The sequence below is a fragment of the Lissotriton vulgaris genome, chromosome 3_1, assembly GCF_964263255.1.
Source record: "Lissotriton vulgaris chromosome 3_1, aLisVul1.2, whole genome shotgun sequence".
Lineage (NCBI taxonomy): Eukaryota > Metazoa > Chordata > Amphibia > Caudata > Salamandridae > Lissotriton > Lissotriton vulgaris.
The window spans coordinates 502,258,259-502,277,419 of NC_141689.1; positions in this window are offsets into that span (position 1 = coordinate 502,258,259).

Sequence of the window (19,161 nt, forward strand, 5' to 3'; positions counted from 1 at the left end):
AGCAGTGACAAGCATGTTAAAGGCATCAGAAGTCAGATGTTTTAGAAAGTAAGGTGGCAAAGTAACCTGGTGTAATTAAAAATTCTAAAACTGCACAAAATACTATGCTTTTGCTAGGGTTGATCACCCACGCAATGTAATAATATTTAATAAGTAATATGTGATGACCGCCCTGCTAACTGTGTTCAGGAATGTGCTTATCAAAAAAGTATTTGATCATAACACTTTCTTTCTTTCCTAATCCACTAATAGTCCATTAACCCAGAAAGAGCCCTTTTGAGAGTGAGGATGGGGTCTGATACAATCTGTGAGTGTAATATAAAGACTTCTATGCTTCATTGTCAACTCTAAGTTCATTTGACACACTGTCAGTCAGAAGACACAGCATACTATTCAATACATTTCCTTTAAACTGAATATGTGTGTTGTAACAATCACTGAAGAAATGTGAAATGTTTTCTAAACACTGGAAAGACACAGTTTTCCCTATTTTGATGGCGAGGCAGCTAAATAAATATTAATGAACACTGATATAAAAAATTGAAAAACATTGAGAAAGCACAACAACAAAAATAAACACTAAAAGCAGGAATGCCTAATATTAGTTCACCAGATTGTGGCAAATCTTTATCCACAATTATGAAACAGACAATGAGATTTGTTTGAAAACTTAAAATCGATATCAAAAAGTTCTCAAACACGTGCCAAAATAGGTAAAACATTAAATCACCCAAGCACAACTAACACCCTTTTAAAACTCAACAATTACCCACAAATTGTCTATCTACAGGAAAAGTTTGGTGCAATGTTCATTTGTGTTTTTTTCTGTAGTACATAGCAGTGGAACACAGTGAAAAATGTTCCTTTTAGAGCATCTAAAAAAACATAGTTTTATCCTGACCGATAAGCACCTAATATGAAATGAAGAACATGAGCTATACGTTTCAAACATCTACCAAATTTCAAAATAATTGAGTGTGTATTTTCAATTTGACCTGCCTGTACACCTTGATACTGGGGTACGTTCTACAGTGGACCTAAGCAAAAACACCTGTGCTTTTTTATGCACTTGCTCTAAATTACCTAAACACACTACAGGGACAGGTCTCCATGGCATGATGGTCCTTGCAGAGATGATGTTTGTCTGGTTTTGTCTCTGTTTACCAACACCGTGGAACGGTACAATGTGAGTTAAATATGCGCACATGCACTCACCCTCTCTATCTTTCTCTATCTCTCTTTCTTTCTCTCTCTCTTCCACCCCTCTTAGAAACTACAGTTAAAGTGACCTAAAACACAGAAATTCCCCAGTAATGGTACACTGTACAGACCAAACTCCTCACGGATAATATGTGATATTGCACTATATACTACTATGGTATTGAACATGACCCAATGCTATGTACAGTTGATGCTAAGTGAAAGGGCAGAGCCACGCACATTTAACATCCCCCAGAATCAGGATCCACAGAATGTACTGCACAATGCATTTGGCCTTGCTCAGTTGGTACTAGGCACAAGCTGAGGCACTTGGCCACAAACTGGTCAAAGCTACCATTCCTCTTAAAGTTTCTCTACATTGCTGAAGTCAGAGCTACCATCCCCTTAAAGTTTCTCTACATGGCTTTTTGCCATGCATAATTTCTTTGAGATGGTAAGGGGGGCAACAGACTCTGCTCCACCAGCGGAGTTTGCCGAGTTTTTGGGACTCTGCGCTTCGCTTAGAGTGTAGAGTTTGGCAGGGCTCCGCGCGCCACCGGCATAGCAGAGTCAGTGCAGATGCTGATCTCACCAGCCGCAGCCGCTGCAGGTAAGAGCAGTGGGGCTGTGGGGTTAGCTGGGGGGAAGTTTTAGAAACGACCATGAGGGTAGATTAATTATTTATTTGATTTTCCGTTGTGGTCATTTCTCGAAACGCCCCCCCCCCCAGGCGGCCCCACCCATCTTACCTGCAGCGGCCTTGACTGGATCTCACCCCTACTTTTAATTCCTCCCCACTACACTCTCAACCCAATATATCCAGGCCCACTTTCCCCACACTTTACCCTGCTCCAGTTTGACATTACCTACCTCATCGCCCTTTTCGTCAGCCCCTGGTCATCAACACTGTTCCACCTGGGCCGGTTGTCAGGTTCTGCTGCACCCCGGTAACCGAGGCCAAGGTGAGCCGGTTAGTAGACTAGGATTTGTAGTCCCCAGGAGCTCCACACACTGCAGAATCCACGAAAAATGGTGTAAGTGTGGCTACAGCTCCCAGCTTCAGCTCTGTGCCATGGTGTCAAAAGTTCTGTGTGAACTACAACTCCCAGGAAAGGAAGGGCACAAGCTGACGATGGAAGAGCTGTACTCACTGAATTCCTTTTGCAGGCAGGGTATAGAGCCTGAAAAGGAGCACACGGTCTGCAGGGGGGGGGTTTTGCCCTCCACTGCTGGTGTGAAGGCTCTGCTACACTTCGTTGGACCATGAAGGTGTGTTCAGTGCGCACTTCCTGCCAGACTCAGAGTTGTCTGTGTACTGGCTGCGGAGGTGAGGTAAGGCACTTTCTGTTTCTGGCCTGGAAAGGTGGGTGATGGTGGGATGAGGCTGCCCCCAAGAGAGACAGTACAAACACATACAGTGTCTCCAGGCAGAATCTGTACCCTATTCACCACATATTGAGCTGTGCCTACTGGCCGCAGTGAGCCTCAGGTGGCATTACCTTGCAGCAGCCCCCCACCCCTGATCGAGCTGGCTGCATGATGGGCTGGCCAGACAAAATAAAAAACTGCATCTGGTCCTAAGCAGAACCACCTCTGTGGTCTGGCCAGGTCACCCAATTACCCTGCATGCACAGTTTGATTAATTCTGCCTACACGCATAACTCCACAGAATTCCACAGAGTTTTTTGGTAACTCAGTGAAACTCAGCGATCTCTGCCCAACCCTAATGGTAAGTTTCTTGTGCACCTGCACAACACCTTAAGAGAAATTGTGATGTGGAGTGTGCATATGAGAAAAGAGTTGTCTGAAAGACACACTGTATATTCAAAGAATTGAACACAGTGTACAGTAGATGCTGGTAAGTAATTATAATTGTAAATTTTAATTGTGCTTTTTACGGTATGTAACTGTTACCACGCATCTTTTAGCACGAAATACAGTTACAACGAAACTATTACCACGCAGGACCCTTTACAACGAATACCTTTACAATGCATTACACTACAACGCAGATACTATTACAATGCATACCATTACAACGTAAGTATAGGGAAGTTAATGTTTTTTTATAAACATTTATTAGGGGTATTGGGTTTGGGTTTTGGGGTACAGGGGTATTTTTAGGTTTCAGGGTTGGGTTTGTGTTTTGGGGTACAGGGGTATTTTTAGGTTTCAGGGTTGGGTTTGGGTTTTGGGGTACAGGGGTATTTTTAGGTTTCAGGGCTGGGTTTGGGTTTTGGGGTACAGGGGTATTTTTAGGTTTCAGGGTTGGGTTTTGGGTTTTGGGGTACAGGGGTATTTTTAGGTTTCAGGGCTGGGTTTGTGTTTTGGGGTACAGGGGTATTTTTAGGTTTCAGGGCTGGGTTTGTGTTTTGGGGTACAGGGGTATTTTTAGGTTTCAGGGTTGGGTTTGTGTTTTGGGGTACAGGGGTATTTTTAGGTTTCAGGGCTGGGTTTGGGTTTTGGGGTACAGGGGTATTTTTAGGTTTCAGGGCTGGGTTTGGGTTTTGGGGTACAGGGGTATTTTTAGGTTTCAGGGTTGGGTTTGGGTTTTGGGGTACAGGGGTATTTTTAGGTTTCAGGGCTGGGTTTGGGTTTTGGGGTACAGGGGTATTTTTAGGTTTCAGGGCTGGGTTTGGGTTTTGGGGTACAGGGGTATTTTTAGGTTTCAGGGCTGGGTTTGGGTTTTGGGGTACAGGGGTATTTTTAGGTTTCAGAGCTGGGTTTGGGTTTTGGGGTACAGGGGTATTTTTTAGGTTTCAGGGCTGGGTTAGGGTTTTGGGGTACAGCGGTATTTTTAGGTTTCAGGGCTGGGTTTGGGTTTTGGGGTACAGGGGTATTTTTAGGTTTCAGGGTTGGGTTTGGGTTTTGGGGTACAGGGGTATTTTTAGGTTTCAGGGTTGGGTTTGGGTTTTGGGGTACAGGGGTATTTTTAACATAAATATTTACAAATTATTAAGTAAAATAATATAAATAATTACAATATTTAATAATAAAATATTTAATAATTATTTAAAATATTTAAATAATTATTAATTACATTATTTAAAAATATATATATACTTACCTATACTTATGTTGTAATGGTATGCGTTGTAATAGTATCTGCGCTGTAGTGTAATGCGTTGTAAAGGTATTCGTTGTAAATGGTCCTGCGTTGTAAAAAATGCGTGGTAATGGTATGCGTGCTAAAAGTATGCGTGCTAACATCATATATCCGTTTTTTACATCATGCGATTACCAAAATGTATTCTGGCATTAGTATCTTTGACTGGTTAACCATTTCTTTATACAGGTATTTTTAAAGTATTTTCCTAAAAATTCTAAGATCCCTTACAGTTCTTGGCTGAGTAGAGAGAACATTCTACAGCCTGGTTGCTTCATAGGAATAGGACTGACCTCCTTGCCAGACCCTTTTTATATTAAGAAGACTCAAGTGGCAGGAAAAGGACAAGTTCCTACTAGATATATGGAGATCAATCAGGTCCTTTACAAGCTTAGAACTCTGTCTGAAAATAGCCTTACAACATACTGGGAGCACTTTAAACATAATCCTTTTATCAATTGGTAACCAGTGCAATTGTTCTAAATACTAGGCCAGCGATGTTGTACTTGATAGATTCAGCTGAACTATCACTGCCATATTTTAAATAATTGAAGTTTATTTCAGAAAGCAGATTAGGAATGTCATATAAAGAGAATTGCAATAATCAAGCCAATCATAGGTATAGTATATGTGCATACTCGATTGTAATAGTTAGGAAAACTTTACTTATTCTTTCTATACAAACCAAATGTAGACAATACAAACATTAGAAATTCAAAAGTTATAGTTATAACCTACATTTAGGATTTACGCACCACCTTTAAAATACTATAAGTCGCACATCTCTGTACACAGCCTTGTTACCTCACTTGCCACATTACATTAACTATATGTTGCGACTTCTACCATGCACAGTGTACTGAAAAATCATCTTTATTGAGATGTCCCAAGTGTTGTTATGAAAGCTATGTTTTCAGATGGTATATGTGACATAATATGCAAGGGTATAACTATAACCTCTCTGTACACTAGTTATACCCTTGCATATTATATCACTCATACAATGTGAATGGTATGTTTTCACTGACATTTTCACCTGACTATAATGCCCCTTTAACCTTTGCTTTTTTCAGTGAATGTATATCTATCTATCTATCTATCTATCTATCTATCTATCTATCTATCTATCTATCTATCTATCTATCTATCTATCTATCTATCTGTCTATCTATCTATCTATGTATAGAATATAGATAAATATGAAATTATAAATATATATTTTTAAATACAAAGGTTATCTTAAATTATTTACGTGAAAATTACATTTCAAACATATGTAAATTAATTTAGTATTTATATGTCACTATTTTAAAGCAACACCAACGCTTAAATTACTTCAACCTGTTATTAAAGATATATTACATTACTATAACCTGTTAATATACAATATATATTATTATATATAAATCTATACAGCTAAATCTATATCTATATATCTACATCTATCTATCTATCTATCTATCTTTCTATCTATCTATCTATCTATCTATCTATCTATATATATATATCCAGCGCTAACCTCCACTCTTCCGAAAAGAGGCACTTCAGACCAAACTTCAATTCAGCCCGTACTTTATTCAGCAGAAACACAGCATTCAAGTCCTTACGCGTTTCAGCTATATACAATAGCCTTGTTCACAGGTGAGCTGCGTTCTGGATTTGCGGCGTAACTTCCTGTTTTATCCGCCTTTGGTGGGACTACAATGGTGCTTCGTGGCCCTCACATACCACAAATCCCAACATGCACCGTGAAAGCAAAAAGTCTCGTTATTATTTGCATCACTGTCGATCCTTCTCCCTTTGCGTTTCTTTCTGGGTTATCAACAGTGACAGTGAAGGTTACAGAGTCTGTTCGCGGTGCAATTATTAAGCTCAATTCATTCAGGCTGTCATTTCTCAGTTCAATTCATGCCGGAAACTGACTGTCTTGAAGTCAAACGTGAACGACCGGTGTCCTTCACTTTCCCTTACCAGCGGTCACAAAAATTGACGCAGGAGTGGCGTTAAAGTGACGCATGGCATCATAAATGAGGCCTTCAGTCTACTACTCATGCGTCATAATAAATTTATGACGTATTTTGTCGGAAGTTCTTACAGATACGTCAGTATTTCAGACGTATCTGTAAGCGCAAAAGTGATGCATTGCTGGAGTGTGTTTCAAAAATGAAGCAACTCCAGCAATGCATCCTTTCACATGGGGCCAGGCCCCATGTGAAAGGGCCTGCACGCCTGCTGTGAAACAGGCGTAATATTTGGACGCAACAGCGTCATAAAAGTGACGCAGTGATATCTCATAGATTTCACAGCGTCACCTCTACGACCCTTTCTTGCGTCAATACGTCCCTTTTGCATACATTACACCTGACGTAGGAATAATGTGGCGCAGGGGCTTACAAAGTGACGCATCTACCTAGATGCATCACTTTGTAAATATGACTGATAAGGTGCATTTTTTACAGCACTGGTGCGTCACACAAAGTGACGCTCCGGTGGCGTTAAAGTGACGCATGGCCTCATAAATGAGGCCTTCAGTCTTCTACTCATGCGTCATATTAAATTTATGACGTATTATGTCGGAAGTTCTTACAGATACGTCAGTATTTCAGACGTATCTGTAAGCGCAAAAGTGATGCATTGCTGGAGTGTGTCTCAAAAATGAAGCAACTCCAGCAATGCATCCTTTCACATGGGGCCAGGCCCCATGTGAAAGGGCCTGCATGCCTGCTGTGAAACAGGCGTAATATTTGGACGCAACAGCGTCATAAAAGTGACGCAGTGATATCTCATAGATTTCACTGCGTCACCTCTACGACCCTTTCTTGCATCAATACGTCCCTTTTGCATACATTACACCTGACGTAGGAATAATGTGGCACAGGGGCTTACAAAGTGATGCATCTACCTAGATGCGTCACTTTGTAAATATGACTGAATAAGGTGCATTTTTTACTGTACTGATGCGTCACAAAAAGTGACGCTCTGGTGGCGTTAAAGTGACGCATGGCCTCATAAATGAGGCCTTCAGTCTTCAACTCCAGCAATGCATCTTTTCTTACCCTTCCACACCCCCGTTCCTTTTCAACATTTTCTTTGAATATCCACATTCCCCATATTCACTCTCCTTCTCCTTACTTTCCTTCCCAACACTCACCTTCTTTCAGTCCCCCTACTTCACTTCCTTTCTCCTCTCATACCTTTCTGTTCTTTCTTACTCATTTTCCTTTCCATTATCAATGCACTCCACTTACTCTTTTTCATTTTTTTAAGAATATAGCTCTTTGATGAGAATTGGAGGTAGTTCTGAAAAGAACTTTTTTTTCTTCTTTTTTTAAGAACAGAAACAAAAACAGGGAATGGAAACTGCTCAACAGGAGCAAAAAAAAACCCAAAAAATTAGGGCTGGGAACGGCAGTGATGGTTCTCCAATGCTTGAACCATGAGCAGGACACTTTGCTCCCCATAGGTAAGGAGTTGATCGCAGTATCTGCATTTCAGGACACCTTTGTTGAATGCAGGTTGAATATTTGGAACCAGCTCCTGCGATCGCCCCCTCACAGTAGTAGTTGCTCCTCCGGTGGATGTAGAGGCCCCATCACTGGGAACCTCTTGTGACAGAGTCCTGACACTTTCCCGGGCAAAATTCTGGGGGTGCCTCCTCTCCACATGGCAAATCATTGTGAAGTTCCCAAAAGAATATTTCTTTTTGGGGTCACCCCGTGACAGGACTTTTTTGCAGATCCTGCACTCCACTATTGGAGCATTCACCTTTTTCTGGTCAGCTGGTATTGAAAAAAAATTCCAAATGAAATGCTCCTTCACCTTTGGCTGAGGAGGCTCTTCATCGATGAATTCAGGCTCATCTTCACTGCTGGATGGCCTGGCAGCCATGATTAACCCAGAAAGATGCAAGAGCAAAAAGGCAGGTCTTTCAGTCACAAAAGTGAAAGAAGAAGTGAAGGAAATGGGTGGGGATTTCATTCTTTGTAAAAAAAACTGTTAGCAACCAATGAAAAGTGTTATTTTAAGGTCACATGACTTGACGCGCTGACGCTGCGTGTGCCGGAGCGCTTCCGGGGGCGCATACGCGGCGCGAACGTAGGCGCTTCTGGGGCGCTTACGCGGCGCGAACGTAGGCGCTTCCGGGGGCGCTTACGCGGCGCGAACGTAGGTGCTTCCGGGGGCGCTTACGCGGCGCGCCGAAGTGACGTTTTGATAGTTTCACGGAAATGCAAAATCATTTTCATTTCCTTATTAAAAAAAACTGCTTTTATATGTATGGTACTAAATGTCTTGCGTTATTATTTACTTTTCATTCATATTTTTTTTCACGAACGAAAGTAGCGCTCTGGGTGCGCTTTCTGGAGAGCTTACCGGAGTGCGCACCCAGACCGCCCCAGGAAAAAATGATAAAAAAATAATACTTAATACTTACACAAAACAGCAAATTTATAAAAAAATCGTAGGTTACAAACTCGATATAGAAAGGAATTAGCATTTAAAAAACCTATGAAATTCACTGAAAAAACCATAGGTTTCACACCAGTTATAGTTAGGAATTAGCATTTAAAAAACCTATTAAATTCACTGAAAAAACCATAGGTTTCACACCAGTTATAGTTAGCTGGAAATTTTACTGACATAAAACCATTGAAATTCCACATTATAGTTAGTTGGACTCACTATAACTTGCGCGCCTGCAATGCACTGCTGATGACGTCACATATTACATCACTAATGACATGGTCAGTGACATCACTCATGACATCACTGATGACACCATCCTTGTGACAGAGTGACAGACCTCCTTTCAGTGTAATGTAAGCCTTAAAACACATATTCAAAAATAGAAATTAACATTTTCAAAAAAATGAGATACCCATACCAGTTACAACAAACAATTCAGTAATTCCACCATCTATATACACATCCACTCATTCACCAACAGTTCTATATAGTCACTCATACATATACTCACTCATCATATGTAGTGATACACCTATACATCCTGTTACACACCGACAGTCATCCAAAAGTTACTCACACACATACTCACACATGCAAATAAACTATTGAACATCCATTTATTTGCATATAGAACTATACACACACTACCACTTTACTTCTATGGAAATTTACACATACTTACTCTCTTAAACAATCACTTATAGAAACACATACTTATTTAAACAGGAACTCTTACAATCTCTCGCTCTGACATATACTCACTTATATACATCAATACTCACATATACTAGATTAAAACATATGTAGTTACTGATAAAGACACTAGTGAGACAGTCATTCACTCACTAACACACACATATACACACTCATCCACCCATACAGTCCTGCACATATGCTGTCTTCAAAACACATACAAACAGTGAGTCAGTCACCAACCCATGCAGCCACTTATACACAAAGTGAAACACTGATACATATATTTCAATATTTAAAAGTTACTCGCTAATATATGTATTCACTAAGATACACTTAATAAGGCAGTTACCAAATCATTTTTTTAGAAAAAAAACATCCATTTAGACACTTACTTAAACATTTATTCTTCCATCGACCTTTTTCATATACATATAGAAAACATATTTATTATTCAGAAAGACACACATTCACTGGATGGTGTCATCAGTGATGTCATGAGTGATGTCACTGACCATGTCATGAGTGATGTAATATGTGACGTCATCAGCAGTGCATTGCAGGCGCGCAAGTTATAGTGAGTCCAACTAACTATAACGTGGAATTTCAATGGTTTTATATCAGTAAAATTTCCAGCTAACTATAACTGGTGTGAAACCTATGGTTTTTTCAGTGAATTTGATAGGTTTTTTAAATGCTAATTCCTAACTATAACTGGTGTGAAACCTATGGTTTTTTCAGTGAATATATATATATATACATATATATATATATATATATATATATATATATATATATATATATATATATATATATATATATATATATATATATATATATATTACCATAATGATGTGAACATGCAGATATATACCACCCAACGTGTTTCGACATCAACACTCCTTGGTCACTAATGAATTAGTCTTGATACTAGCAACATTTAAAAGTCCAAATACATGAAAATAGAAAAGGGCTAGGAACATTCCTTGTATATTAGGAAATTGTCACCCATATTTAAACATGTCAGAATCACATAAATCATCGTAGATTTTCCATACACCATAGAAAGATTGGTTCTTGTGGCATTTTCTTAATTTATTATGGCATCGTGCAGGTGTTCCTTGATTACCCCTAAATTATTCTTTGGGTAGTTAGTCCTGGGCGGTGCCATTAACTCGACTTAGCTATACGAATATAGAATATATAAATTGGTGCTAAAAATACAAGCAAACATGGCTAATAACGTTGACACACTGAAGAAACTAAAAGCAGCTGAACAATTTGCTAAAGGAAGCACACAATCGATAATGAATGATGCAAATGAAATGACTGTGCCTGCTAACTCTAAGTATTTCAAATTAGAGAAGTTATTACGAAAGAAAATCATCAAAAGGTGGAAAGCTGAGACCCTTGAAAAATATCTAGAACATGGTCGCGTACCGAGGGGCCTGAGGACCTTTATTCCGCCTTCCTATGAGCAACTGAATCCTGAACTATTATTGGAGCGGACATCTAATCTCACAGATTGCTCTAACGGCACAATGACATAACTTATCAATTTCGCATGGCAAGAACACCAAACATTATTGAAGGAAATTGATGTATTTAAACAGGAACTAGGGAGTAGAGAAAATAGAAGAAACGTTTGCAAAGAAAATTGAAGAAATAATGAAAAGGGTGACTAAGCATGAAGAAGAGAGTGTATTAAAAAGCAAAGGTAATTTGCATGGGATCAAAGGGCCTATCAAGATGGCTGAATGTTAACTTTCAGCTGCAAATATGATGACTTATAAAGAAATATCAAAACATCCCAAGGAAACAAGGAGAGGAAAACGGCACAAAAACAGCAACAAACCTTGTGGAAATACTGGCAAGGGGACATAAGTCGAGACATCAGCGACTACTTCAAATAATGTGGTAAAATTGTCTAAATGTCCACTCTCTTCAATGAAAATCAGAGTTTTAAAATAAGTGTTCTCGTTCTGTCTTGTTAGCGATTTTAACTATGTGTAAAGCAGGAAAGATTGATTTCACTTTGTGAGGAAACTGAAACTCCAAAAGTGATTTAAGTTGAAAGTCAAAGATATTCCCAAAAACAGAAACAAACTACACTAAGTTACTTGAAAATTGGTGATATTGATATGCTTTTTATCCTTGCAGAGTTACATATGCAACAAAATTCCACATGGGATAAGTTTTTGATCGTTGAGATCATGGGCATTGATCTGGGAAGCAACTGTCCAAATAATTTCAATCCAAAATCTACTTTCAACACAACCCTTCCCTCTGGCGCTATTGATACTTTTGAGATCTTGGTCATAAGAAGTTTCAAGAAGATGGCCAAGAATTACAAATTAAAATCTCACAATGTAATCAATAACAAAAGACTAGCTAAGAGAACCCTGCATGAGGACTACAGCATTGCCATCTGACAATCTAACAAGGGTGTCAATGTTGTGGCCCTCTCCACAGAAGACTACTTATAAGAAGGCTTGTGACAAATGAATAAGGTTGAATGTTATGAATTGGTATCTAAAATGTAAATAGAAACATCTAATTCTAAATATTATGACATGCTGTGGATTGGGCGGAGCAGGGTCTTATTGAGTGGGAGGAGTTTTCGTTCCTACTTAATATATTCCCATGGGTACCATTACTTTAACTACTGCCAAAACTACAAAAAAATCCTTCATTACCTCCAGGAAGACCTATTGTCTCTTCCATTGGATCACTACTGGAAAATACAAATATGTTGACCATTTCCTGTGCCCGTTTGTTTCATGTCTTTTGTCCTACATTCAGGACAGTAAGGACTTCCTGCTTAAGAATTATGACACCCCATGGGAAAGTGGCTATTTTGTATTCACTTTAGATGTGTGCAGTCTGTACAACAGTGTTAGACACAGGGATAGAATACAGGCATGCACACATTTTCTAAGGGCATAGTCATATTCCCTACTATTCCATACAGAGATGAAACTGACCATGAAAGAGTTTTGTATTGAGAACAACTTTTTTATTTTTGATAATATGACGTACAGACAAACTCAAGGTACTGTGATGGGCACCTGCTGTGATCCTTGCTGCACAACCTTTTGATGGGATGGTGGGAGCAAAATGTGTCCAAAACCTTGCACATGTAGCATTGTGGACATGCTACATAGACAACCTGCTCCTGATCTGGAAATGTGAGAGTAGTAGGTGTCTAATGTCATTGCTAAATTTAATAAAAACACACTCATTCTAAAATTTGAAGGAAATACCACCAATATGTGCATAGATTTTCTTGACATCACAATGATGGTAGAAGGGAACAAATAGGTATCTAAGCCTCACAGGAAAAGCACGTCCGACAATTGCATGCAAAGAGAAGCTACCCTAAAACTTTAATAAAGGCCATCCCATATGGAGAATTTCAATGGGCTAGCAAAATTGCAGCTCTGATACCACTTTCCATAAGGAATGTAAAGTGATGACAACAAGATTCAGGAACGAGGGTACAAAGAGTTTGTTCTTAACAGCTCGAAAAATCATAGGGGATTTGCAGAGGCAACCTATTAGCCCGTAAACTGGCCCCTAGCCCAGATGCCCCTTCTGTGGCAAGATTTTTATGACCTTCAGTAATAAAGTCCAAGAAGTGAGGAACACACTCAATAGACACTGGGACACACTGATAACAGGAAACACACTTTCAGACTTATTGAATAGTCACCACAATATTACTTTCATGAAGGGGTTATCTTTGAAAGACAAGGTTTTCAAAAATAAAGTTGTAAGTAAAAGCAAGAAGTCTGGCATGGCAACGGAGGGCTTCTACAAATGTGGAAGTTTTAAAGCTTGCAAATATAGCCACAACACAAAACAATATTTTCTCCTCTCAGTTATACACACAAATGTATTGAAAAGTATTTTACTTGCCACACAGATATGTGTGTATATGCTCTTGTTTGCCTTTGTGAGAAACTGTACATAGGCAGCACTACACATTCAATGAAAATCGATGTGTTAGAAGACATGCAAACCATAAAAAACAGAGAAAAATAATACCTGTGGCACATCATTTTGAAGCTATACACAAATGTGACAGGGACCTGTTACAGTATTTTGCCCTTGATATAATTCAGGTTTCTACAAGAAGGGGAACCTCACAGGTAAGCTTAGACAGTTTGAATCTAGGTACACATTAGATCTTGATACCAAATTTCCTAAAGGCATCAATTCAGATAAGGAGATGTTTATCCATTTGGAAGATTAGACTAACACTATGCCCCCTATCTACACGTTTGTATTTTGGGGGGTTAGACACTTCTGTACAAATGAAGGGCACAAATAGAGTATGAGAGAGTTAAAATCAGATTTTTAATGGTTAGCCTGCTTGTATCTCTGATTACTTGTGTCACCATCAGTTTAATTGGTTTTAACATAAATGTTGCGTCTTGTGTTTTGTTTATTCAGGTAGGGGCCCTTCTTTCTGAAGAGGCTGGCCAACTACGTCAGTGCTGTACATGGTTGCCCTTGAGGCGGTACTTGTTTCTTCTTCTTTGCTCCACCTGAGTCCAAGAAGCTGAAAAAACACAAAAGAGCTGAGGTATCTTTGTCTACTTCTTTGTATTCTTTCGTTTAAAATATGACTTTTTTTCTTGTGTTGGGGGATGGGTATGTTAAGGTTTCTGAATAATCTTGTGAATAGACAAAATAATTAGGGTGGTAACGCAATCTATTTACAGCTAATGTGCATGGCAGGAATTATCACAGTAGCCTACACCCATATAGAAGTGAGATTATTGAATGCAGGATAAAGGTTAGATTATAGGATCTCCTACCTAGGTTTCCTGGGAAAGAGAACAGGAAAGGATTGATGCAATATGAATAGATATGCATTGTGATTTATATATATTGCCATGAGCATGATGATATACCAATATATATGAGTGCCCTTTATTATCTGGTGTTTAATTACAATACTGAGATATGATAAGGTACCCTGAACAGAGGCTGCACAGTTTGTTTTAATAATGGTCAAATTCTTGTGAGAGAGGTTGCTATACACACATTGGTGTTTGCACTTTAGTATCTCTTTTAGCAATGCTTTGTTTACATGATGATGTTGGCTTCCATGGCACTTTTGTACTTTGAATCTATGATGATTTATGTGACTCTAACATTTTTAAATATTGTGACAGTTTCCTAATGTACAAGGAAAGTTCCTAGCCCTTTTCTATTTCCATGTATTTGTGCTTTTAAATGGTGCTAGTAACAAAACTAACTCACCCATGACCAAGGCGTGTTGATGCTGAAACACACTGGTTTCCTTTTTTCACACATTTGCACCGGATTAAATCACCATTATGGACTTAATAGAGTGTTGGGTTTTTTCACACGGAGTGCGTGTTTCCCCGGGTTGGAAAGTGTGTTGGATTGTAACCTGGTCCCTTACCCATGCTGTGAGGGTCCCAGCTGAAAGGCGGTCACCAGTAGGTAGTTATAGTTAGGACCTATTTTCCATAGGAAATCCGCAACATTCTATTTGGAATAACTTTGGTGCGGTTGACGAATATTTGAGAAATTTTCAAAACTGGTGGGGTGCTCCTATCCTGAAAGACTCAGGTGATTCGTGAAGCGGGGGCTGTGAAAAAAGGAGGGTCCCAAAACGTGTTTTCCCTATGCAATTTTCCATAGGAACCGTTCCTCTCGGCTACAGCCCGAACGGCTGAACGGAATTACACCAAATTTGGCAAAGTGGTAGTCCTTCGTTCAAACTCGTGCCTTTTGCTTATATGGTGTAAATCCGTTCAGTAGTTCCTGAGAAAATTACAATTAAAAGTACATATAGATCTATGGCCTCGGTGGATCCACGCATCTTGCGCGCACTATAAGCACACCGTCCCGATCACTCGCTAATTGACGGTCAAGTGGTTATCAACATTCGAAACCAGGAAGTGTTGGCAGCCATTTTGTGCCTCGGTAGAAGCGAGGATCTAGAAATTAGTGGGACAAGTGTTCAAAACGTATAAAGGGGCAGGTAAGAGATATTTTGACCCTCTAGACCTGCTTAGGGGGTCACACAAGGACCCCTAGGGTCCTTTTTTGTTGTTGAAAAAACTGAGAAATATGCGCTGGGTGCATGAATCCGCCGTAATAAAAATTAAAATGAAGCGCGGGCTCCTGTGCTTGTTTAAAAATTAGCTACCTGGGAGGGCCAAATCCGGGGTCTAAAATATTACATTTGATGGGGGTTCCGAGGGGTCCTGTAGCCCGGGGACTGCCATTCCTCGGTGCTACAAAATAAATGGGGAGGGAGCTCAAAGGTCTATCTAAGCCTCAGGGATTACCACCCTCCGGGGCTTTTTATATTTTGGGAGGGGGTCCACGTGGTCTTCATTCTGGAGCAGTCGAAAGCCTTGGGGAACACCACCCCCCAGGAGCGGCTCCTGCTGTGTCTCGTGGTGTCTATCCCGGGACACTGCTGTTTGCTATGGCAGGGCAGGAGTCGAGGTTCCAACTGTGTCATAGCAAACTTGAGGGCATATTAACCCTTTCGATGCTCATGACGAGCTCAGCTCGTCATGAGGCACGGTTGAGCTGTGCTTATGACGAGCTGAGCTCGTCATAAAACCATAATAATCAAAAAAGTCAGCACAGGAGGGGAAAACACCTAGCAGCCAAGGTGTTAACAAGTGCCATTTCGCCGCAATTTTAAAAAAAAGCCAAAATTGCAGTGAAAATTATATCGCCCTATTTTCTAGTGTTGTATATGAATTTAGGACCCTAGGGTAATTTTCCTGATTCATGCCCATATATAGGTATAAATCACACTAACCTTATATAGGCATAGAAATCATAACCATATTTAGACAGCCTATGCAGTCCAGATACGGCATGGCTACTTCCACTAGTTCCGAGAATCCACAACGATTTCTTGGACAAACCCGCCTTCAGCAGTCAGAGACTTTCCCTTGCTTGAATATTGATTTATCCAAGAACTCATGGAGTTTTCAAAGAACTGAGTCTTTGATGACGTTATTATGTCCAACCTTACATCAAACTCGGCACCTTCAAGGTATAAATATGCCCACATTTGCCCAGGCAAACACACAGTGGTTTGGAGCAGTTCGACTATCTACTTGCCCGATGCCCTGCAAGTGCTGAAGGAAGCTGACCCTCCAGCTGACGCACTGAGAGAGACGCTGTCTTTTCTCCTGTTGAGAAATCCAGCTCCAGTGTTTCCAGGCTACCTTTGCGGGTTGCTGGGAAATCGAGTCCTGAGAGAGAGATACAAGACCTCCTTCATTCTAAACCAAGGTACTGAGCTGATTAGACCCTTAGAGAATTCTTGGACTATTCTTGGCAAAAGAATACTAAACTTGAGCTACACCTCACTTACTTCTTCCCTCGTACTAGACCTTGGTTAGGTACACCCGGGTAGGCGTATTTTAGAAGCACCAGTTGAGTACTTTTAGTCATTATTTATTAATGTATGTATTCTAATTAATGTATAATAAGGTGATTACCACGATTCACTGACAAGGGATCAACTCAGATCAAATCAACAGAAGTTGACCACAGGAAAGTGAAAATGGATGAAAGAGGCCGAGTGACGATAGGCCCTAAAACACAGAATATAAAATATCCCTCTAATCTATCTAAAAATGCTGCCAAAAAGTTCAAACACAACACATTGAGAAAAAACCCGGACGTGTTGTTCGCTGACCCATACTTTGATATGGTTAAAGGCATCATAATGAATGACTTGATTTTCCACACTAATAAAACAGCGAAATGGCGCAATGCCCTCATAGACATGCTGGCCATAACAGATATGAAAAAGACCCCTCATGGCACAAAAATAAGGACTTCCCCATCAAGAAGTTGCAATGCTGAACTATGCATCACTTTATATAAAACGGGAATAGTGTTGATACAAGCAGCCAATAGGGACCTTGAGGAATTTGAGAAGACTTTCCCAACAGTAAAAGAAACCCTGGAGAGACCAGGATACCAACTACCCATGACCCAGCATGAAGCCACGCGGGACAACAGTGTCAATACAACTAGAGACATCATCCAACCAGGGGGCCATATCTCTCTAACTCCCAGCGTTGGAAATATAACGGAAAATGAGATGGTATCCTTGGAGAATAAGACGGAAAGAACAGGGAGGTCTCCCAATCTGGCTAACGAAGAGCAGAGCCGGTCCCACAAGGAAGAGCTGATTCAAGTTACCAGCAGAGAACTCGAGAACGCTGAGCTAACTATCCAAAACTTAAAGGAATCAGTAGGACCAAACCTGCAACTAAACCTGACTCTACCAGATATCACACTCGATAACATCGACTCCAATTCTAGAGACATCAATCAATCAGTTGGCCAGAACAACCAAACCCCAAGGAAAGAACAGTTGCCGCTAATGCACAACTTCACCGTGCTGGAAGAGTGTACCCCAGCTCCAAGAGAATCTCCCCAGGAAGCCAATGTTAGGAGCAAGGTTGATGATATCGACCTTCCCTCTCCTTCCTCGAATACGAGACCGGAATACCACAGATCCCTACACACAAGAACATCCCTTACCAAGGAAAGATTTGTGGGAATGAGATCAGATCAGTTGCAGAGAAGAGCAAACTGCAATACTCATCCGGCCATGTCTACCTCACACAAGAACGCATTCCGAACACGGAAAGAAATTAAGGAGCTTCAGAAACTTGTTGGTAACCTGGCGCAAAACTCGTTGAAAGTCTCACAGACAATTGGAAAAATCTGGGAGACGATGATAAGTACTCACACCAAGGTCTCACACATCCAGAATCTAGTAGTTAGAAACAATAGACCTAACAGGACCAAACCCTTGTCGAAGGAAGAATCTAGGGCCTTACTCAGGTCTTATGAACAACCTGCCCGTAGTAAGGAGGAGAATATCAAAACAGTACCTATTGACCCTAGTAGAAAGGCCAGAAAAAATGACAGGCAAGCAATTCACCAAAATCTACAACATATCCAGCTAATTGCATCTGAAGTGGATAATGGAAAACTAGTTAAATCACAGAAACCCCTGACCTGCCTTCTACTTAATTGTCGTTCGGCAACTAAACATGCAGCAGACATAGCCGCCCTCATCATCAATAAGGAAATTGATCTGGCCATCCTCACGGAAACATGGCTCAATGAATCATCTTCTCCTACCATGGATCTCTTAATACCGCCACAATATAACATCGTCAGACTAGACAGACCAAAGAATGTGGGAGGAGGAATAGCTTGCATTCACCGGTCGGAGATCGAGGTCGGCCATTTCCATTCTGACCCCTTAGAATCCTGTGAATACCTTGGTATTAATGTGAGAACACCAACGAATCAAAGTTGCAAGTTGCATATACTTTACCACCCACCAGGAGAGAACGCAAAGTTCACCGAGCAACTGATGGAGATCTTAACGACCAACTCTAATTCGGACGCCAATAACATATTCCTAGGTGACTTTAACCTCCATTGGAATGACGGCGGTGACAAACTGGTCAACTCGCTTAAGGACTTCCTCAATGAGCTAAAACTTGTACAAGCTTGCAACCAACCCACTCATTCACGAGGAGCGACCTTAGACTGGATTATCTCAAGAAAGGATGAGACATCTATCCTTGCTATAGACCCATGTGACTGGTCTGACCATCACATCATAACATTCGCGATACCTACAATGACAAAGG